The sequence below is a fragment of the Oncorhynchus clarkii genome, chromosome 7 (genome assembly GCF_045791955.1).
Source record: "Oncorhynchus clarkii lewisi isolate Uvic-CL-2024 chromosome 7, UVic_Ocla_1.0, whole genome shotgun sequence".
Classification (NCBI taxonomy): domain Eukaryota; kingdom Metazoa; phylum Chordata; class Actinopteri; order Salmoniformes; family Salmonidae; genus Oncorhynchus; species Oncorhynchus clarkii.
In genome coordinates, this window is record NC_092153.1 from 43,174,171 (window position 1) to 43,181,833 (window position 7,663).

Genomic DNA, 7,663 nt, shown 5'->3' on the forward strand with positions numbered 1-7,663 from the left:
GAGCTCCGCCTTCCCTTTTTGCACATGAAATTTATTTGTGGCCTGCTGTGTTTTAGTGCATGTTGAGTGTAAATTCATGAAGAAACTGTAGTTCAATCATCCCTATCCTGTAAGTATGGTTTTATCATGCTTGATTGTGCCACACCAGTCTCCTAAATACCCACAGCGCAGCACTAAGGTTGCCAGCGGTTACTTCACACTGCTTTGTTTAAATTGGAATTACTCTGTGAAGGATTGTGCCCAAACATCCAGGATTAGACTGAAATGTATTCATCCGAACGACTGCATTGAACCATCCATATAAAACCAACAGTTTATGTATGCCTTCTCATCCCAGCGGAAAACTGCTGTGCACACTATCCTGTTTCCAAATATTCCTCCAGCCTTGACCTATTTTTAAGAACACTAAATTATACACCTTCTGGGGTGGAAAAAATGTGGATAAACCACAGTATAGTCTACCAGTACAATCTGTGACTACAAAGTGAGGTACAGTAGACTATTTCCAATGTGTAACATGCATAAGGTTTTCAATAATTTCATATTTTGTTATTGTTAATTGACTGTGATCAATCAGTACTGTACTGCACTCAGGACTGTTTTGCAGATAGAGATATGAATTTGAGAATGTTGTTTTGCATCATGCAAACAGAATTGATGGAATTCTGGCACAATGTGGCTATGGTTATAGCAACATTGTCTGTGTGTTTGGATTATTCAGGTCAGACTTTGCCATAACACTGATGTCTCTCAGGTGTCCGATGTTTACCACCCCTGGTCCACAGACGGAGACATAACTGCGCACTGACATTTAACTTCTGATACTATTCACTCTTAGGACAAATAGGTAATATCTAGAACCTAATAAGGCTCATCGGCTGTCCCCGTAGGAGAACCCTTTGAAGAACCATTGTTGGTTCTAGGTAGAACCCTCTGTGGAAAGAGTTCTACCTGGAACCAAAAAGGGGGACAGCTGAAGAACATTTATGGAACCCTTTTTTCTAAGAGTGTGTAGATGTATGATGGAGAGACAACAGCTACAAGCCTAAACCTTGTAAACCTTTTAAGACCTTGTGTATCATGACACAACGTTCCAGTTTTGGCTCACCAAATTAAGTCGGACATCTTATTCCACCGAAGGTCAAATCGGGGACAGCGGAGGGTAGCTAACGGCCGTCTGTGTTTCAATTGTGAACGCAGCTTATTGCATAGACTGTAACACAGACGCCCTTCCGGCAAAGGCCCAATGAACACCTGAGAAAAGTGGTTTGACCCGAAGTCAACCCGGTTCTGCTGGCCCAGTCTGCCAGAAGATAATATTTGTGTGGATTTGTTTAAACCCCCCCTGACCCCAAAACATCTGATCATTCATGTTGCAGGTTTTTTCGTTGGAGTATAAACCACAGAAAACAAGTGACAGTTCAGCTCTCCGTGAATGGTTTGAGAGGCGGTTTAAACATTTGTTCCCTGGCTTTACACAAGGACAGGTCCAAGGAATGTAGCCACTACACACCTGCTTAGAGACTTACGTACAACACTCAGCCCATTTCTCACTAAACTCACTGGTGTGCTTCCATGTTTACAGCACACTTCTTCCCATCCTCTCTGCATACATTACACTCAGCTGCACCATTGAGAGCATCTTGACTGGCTGCGTCACCGCTTGTACGGCAACTGCTCGGCGTCCGAGCAAGGCGCTACTGAGGATAGTACGTACGACCCAGTACATCACTGGGGCCGAGCTCCATGCCATCCAGTACCTCTGTATCAGCCACCCAAGTCATAGACTGTTCTCTCTGCTACCGCACAGCAAGCAGTAGCGCCAAGTCTGAGACCAAAAGGTTCCTGAATAGCTTCTACCCCCAAGCCATGACTGCTGAACAGTTAATCAAGTGGCTACCCAGATTACTGGCATTTACCCATTTTTTGTTGTTGTTGCACTGACACTCTTGCACCGGCTCTATGCACACTTATTGTACTCTAACCACACATACTACACTGACACTCCAACACATACACACACACACACTACATATGCTCACACACACAAAACAGACTCCTGTGCTGTACATGCTACCCTCAATCACCTCAACTACCTTGTATACCCGCACACTGACTCTGTACCAGTACTCCTGTATACTGTATACTGGAATACTTGTTCATTTTGCTAATTGTTCTTACCTTTTAACTCTGCGTTGTTGGGAATGGGCTCGTACTGTAAGTAAGCATCTCACGGTAAACTCCACACCTGTTGTATTCGGTGCATGTGACAAATAACATTTGATTTGACTCATTACAATAAATACTAAACCTTATGTAAGCCATAATGACTCCAATAATGACTCGCTCAGATAGTGAAGCAGACAGACTTGTTGGCTCGCTGCAACAAATACTGAGAGCTGTTATTCTGTTTGATTGGCCGTCAGCTTGGCCATTCACTGTTACTACTGTCCTTGTCAGACACCTCTCAGCGTGGTGGTGGTGGTGGTGTCGTGGTGGTGGTCGTGTGTGTGTGTGTGTGTGTGTGTGTGTGATCAATTACTGAATTGAAATGTTGAAGTCATAAAAAACAAACCTGTGGGTTTAAATGGTCTGGCCTCATTTCTGTGGGTCGACATAAATATTTTTTCTACTACGTTTTTTAAAAGAAGTGATAAGGATAAGAAGTGCCAAGTTGACTCTCTATCTCACATGTAGAGAGCTTCCAGACAGTGTGTGGTGACACTGAGGCTTCAACGTGGAACTTCTGATTGGTTCTCTCTCCATCCTGTTTTTAACAGTCTCGGGTGTCCCTTTGCAAAATGAATCATCTGTTTCTAATATTACACACTTCCCACTAGTCACAGACATCAATTCAAACATCTATTCCACGTAAATGAAATGACCCGAAAAAAACGTTGATTCAACCAGTGTGTGCCCAGTGGGTTGTCCCTGGGCACACACTGGTTGAATCAATGTTGTTTTCGCATTGTTTCCACGTAACTAATGCATGTGTTAGTCCATTTGCAAGAAGGCTGAGAGATTTACATAAGATCTACAGCAAATTACATTCTGAAGAGAATACTTCTTTTTTTCAGGTAGATTTATCTCCTCTCACTTCATAGAAACCAGCTTTGTGTTCCAATTAACCAATGCCATTCATCCCTCGACTTGAAATCGCACGCCAACACCATAGAAACACTTTAAAGACACTCAGCTAATTCCACCTCATATTTTTGGTATTTCTATCTTTTTTCCCAGCTGTACTGACTTAAAATAACCTTAAATCAGCAGTTGTCAAAGCCTGACATCCTGCCTTTCTTGAATCTTGCTCCACAAGACATAATGTTTATACATAGTTTATTTCCTACTCCCAGGCCCACAATAAAACGCCTATACATATTAAATTAGCTACCGTGTGTGCGGCAAACAGACTAAGGTTAGATTTGGTTAATTTGAAATGGAGATTTCCCTTCTTGTGTAGTCGGGATTTGGTGCTTGTCCTTCCTGGTTTCTCTCTGACCCATATCCTTTCACTCTACCTCCCAAGGTGTTTTCACTCCATTCTTAAGTCTGTCATGTGAGCAACATCTCCGTGAAAATAGATAAATATTGCAACGCTCATATAGTAATTGCTTTCACAGTAGTTCTAAATGTATAGACCGCTCGTTGTTTGAGGCAATCAAGAATTCCAACACTAATGAGAGGCCCACACTGGTGACGTTAGAACATCACCAATCCCAGTCTCACATGTTTATGCCTCAGATTACATTGTGACGGTTGAGCCGCTGTTCACTGTCATAACACACAGAGAGGTACTGGGTGGTTATTTAGTTCTCACACCATCTGTCATCAGCATCCTCTGGAAGACGAGTGTGGCCTTGCCTTGCCAGTTCCCAGTTTGGACCCCTCCCTTCCCATGCAGCTCCAAAGAGCATGATCACAAGTCACCCTGAGACCAGTACCAACATGTTTTACCCACGGTTCCCTAACAGGGAACCCCAGGAACATTCAGTTCAACCATAGACACAGTGTTTTTTTTGTTTTTTTTTACTAACCCAAGAGGGAACAGTCAAGCTTAACATGAGCAGCATTATATAGGAATGTAACTAACAAAGCTAATGTACAGTACAGCATGCCATTTCTGCAACGTGTGCAAGGTTAGCATTACGCACACTAGTTGACCGTGACCAAAAAAAAAGCAGTATGAACAAAGGGAACTGAAGCGTTGAGATAGATGAAAGTGCTGCTTTTGTAAGTACACCGTGTTACAAAGCCACATGAAAACACCCCCCCCCCCCAAAAAAAAAGCAATAACTCATCTTCACAGTCTCCCACATGACCCTTATGTTTCTGACATATCTGAAGAAGCCTGGTGATGATTACTATATGGCCTTCCTCCAAAACCCCCCAGAACACTCTCATCACGCTGCTGAAACCTAGACCTCTCTGTAGCGTTTCGTCAAGAAAACAGAGCGAGAGGGTTCGTTGACCAAGTCCTACAGCCTTCTAGCGGTATCGCTCACCACATACAATAAAATGTGCACTTTGTAATCAAATGAAAAGCACTCGGCTGTATGTTTTTACATATATTTTTTTTGTTACATCTGTGCATTTTGATGAGCCAGGATAAAAAAAACAGATTCACACAATTTACCCTACTATGACCCATCCAGTGTGTCTTGCCTTTGCCATGGAATGGGGCCCAAATAGAAGTTCATTATGTCTTTCTTTGACGTTCATCAGTCTGTTTGTATCCTTCGATAGCAGTCTGGGCCTGGAGAGTTGGGATCAACTGTTGTCTCCACTAGGACCCCATCTGTCTTTGTGCTGGACCCAACATAGAGTTGTCTGCGCCCGATGTTGCCACCTCATCCCAGTTCATGGAAAACAGTCCTAGATGTCACCTGCAGAGAATTCCATAGCAGAGTGAATAGCCTCTCCTTGTGAAATGTAGATACCATTCCTAACTCTGAATAATCACTGGGCGATATTCTATAAAATGTCTGATGGTCAAATTAACATTTGGGTATTGCTGGTTATTGTTGATGTTTGTTTTCATGTCTTTATACATTCCGGAAAACAAATATTTAATTTAGTTTGACGCTAAGAGGGAGACTCCACAGATCAGCCCCAGAATAAACAGCTAGAGGGAGCCTGTTATTCTGTGGTAAACAATAATACATACTTATGAGGGAAAATGGGCAGGAAACGCAAACAAACAGTACTGTAGAAAATCTCATCATTCTCAGCAACACACTACTGGAAATTGGAGAACCTCAGTTGGCAAAAGGGGTGTAATAGAACAATAACATTGATCACAGTTCAATGTTCCCAGTTGTTATAACCTCATCTACGATGTGTCTATGTGTCGAACATGCTTCTGTGGATATTGTACAACATTTATGATTTTGCACATTTGAAAGATAACAGTTGCATTACTTCCAACATAGCCAATAAATACCATCAAGGTGTCCAATTACATCGCATTTGACTCATGAGACACCTATTCATCATGTGGAAGAGCATTGTCTTACACATGACAGCGGTCTGCACTGATGGCAACTGCGTGTCACGTTAGGATGAAGCCATCTGACGGAAGGCAATGGTGGAAGAGTTGACGCATTACCTCAGTCTATAATTGACTGCGAGTGTGCTTTCTCTTTCTGTCACTCTGCCTCCAAGAGTCATTGATGAGCCCGTTGGTTTAAGTCTTTGATAGGAACACATGTGGAATGGGTTTATCAAGCACAACATCACATGCTATTGGGTTTCCCAGAGAGTAGGCAGCCAATAGAAATGTGTTTCCCATCTGCAATATTACAGAGTCTGATGAACAAAGATGGACTCTGCTCACAAAAGACAGTTAAGCTGCCAGCGTGCTGGCCATTCTTGCCCTGTCACACAACTGTCGTTCCCTGTGAGTCGCCCTTCCATCATTGACAATTCAAATGCATTAATGACTGTAATACTTCCTGCTGAGATTGACAGAGAAACAGCCACAGACATGCACAAACAATCACACACACACACACACACACACACACACACACACACAAACACACACACACTTACTTATGGGGATTGGCTAATAGAGTTCAAGTGTAGACTCTGATTATATTACCATAATTGGCCAAAGGCCTGGCTGAAGGAATATGTTTTACATATTTGTCCATGCTTCACATACAGTACCAGTCCAAAATTTGGACACAACTACTCATTCAAGGGTTTTTCTTTATTTCTAGTATTTACTACATTGTAGAATAATAGTGAAGACATCAGAACTATGAAATAACACATGGAATCATGTGGTAACCAAAAGAAGTGTTAAACAAATGAAAGTATATTTGAGATTCTTCAAAGTAGCCACCCTTTGCCTTGATGACAGCTTTGCACACTCTTGGCATTCTCTCAACCAGCTTCATGAGGTAGTCACCTGGAATACATTTCAATTAACAAGTGTGCCTTGTTAAAAGTTAATTTGTGGAATTTCTTTCCTTCTTAATGTGTTTAAGCCAATCAATTGTGTTGTGTAAGATAGCCCTATTTGGTAAAAGACAATGTCCAAATTATGGCAGCTCAAATAAGCAAAGAGAAATGACAGTCCATCATTACTTTAAGACATGGTCAGTTAATCTGGAAAATGTCGTAAAAATCATCAAGCGCTGTGATCAAACTGGCTCTCATGAGGACCGCCACAGGAAAGGAAGACCCAGAGTTACCTCTGCTGCAGAGGATACGTTCATTTGAGTTACCGGCCACAGAAATTGCAACCCAAATAAATGCTTAACAGAGTTCAAGTAACAGACAAATCTTAACATCAACTGTTCAGAGGAGACTACGTGAATCAGGCGTTCATGGTGAAATTGCTACAAAGAAACCACTACTAAAGGACACCAATAAGAAGAAGAGACTTGCTTGGGCCAAGAAAACGAGCAATGGACATTAGACCGGTGGAAATCTGTCCTTTGGTCTGATGAGTCCAAATGTAAAGATTTTTGGTTCCAACCGCCGTGTCTTTGTGAGACACAGAATAGGTGAACGGATGGTCTCTGCATGTGTGGTTACCACTGTGAAGCATGGAGGAGGAGGTTTGATGGTGTGGGAGTGCTTTGCCGGTGACACTGTCAGTCATTTATTAAGAATTCAAGGCACACTTAACTAGCATGGCTACCACAGCATTCTGCAGCGATACGCCATCCCATCTGGTTTTTGCGCTTATTGGGACTATCATTTGCTGGTTGAGAGAATGCCAAGAGTGTGCAAAGCTGTCATCAAGGCAAAGGGTGGCTACTTTGAAGAAACTAAAATATATTTTGTTTTGTTGAACACTTTTTTGGTTACTACATGATTCCATATGTGTTATTTCATAGTTTTGATGTCTTCACTATTATTCTACAGTGTAGAAAATAGTTTAAAAAAATAATACTCTTGAATGAGTAGTTGTGTCCAAACTTTTGACTGGTACTGTAGGTACAGGTAAGCATTTTCCAAATTGCCTTTTTTTTCCCACACATTTCCACAAGTATGGACTGATGGTGACTTAATGTTGTTGCTAGCAAACCTGTTATCAAAACTCAACAGAGTACCACAGTATGAGTCATAATACCCATAATACCCATTCATTTTTCCCATAGGGGATTTTAGAAACACATCAAATAAGGGCTGTGTTTCGTGTAGGCTT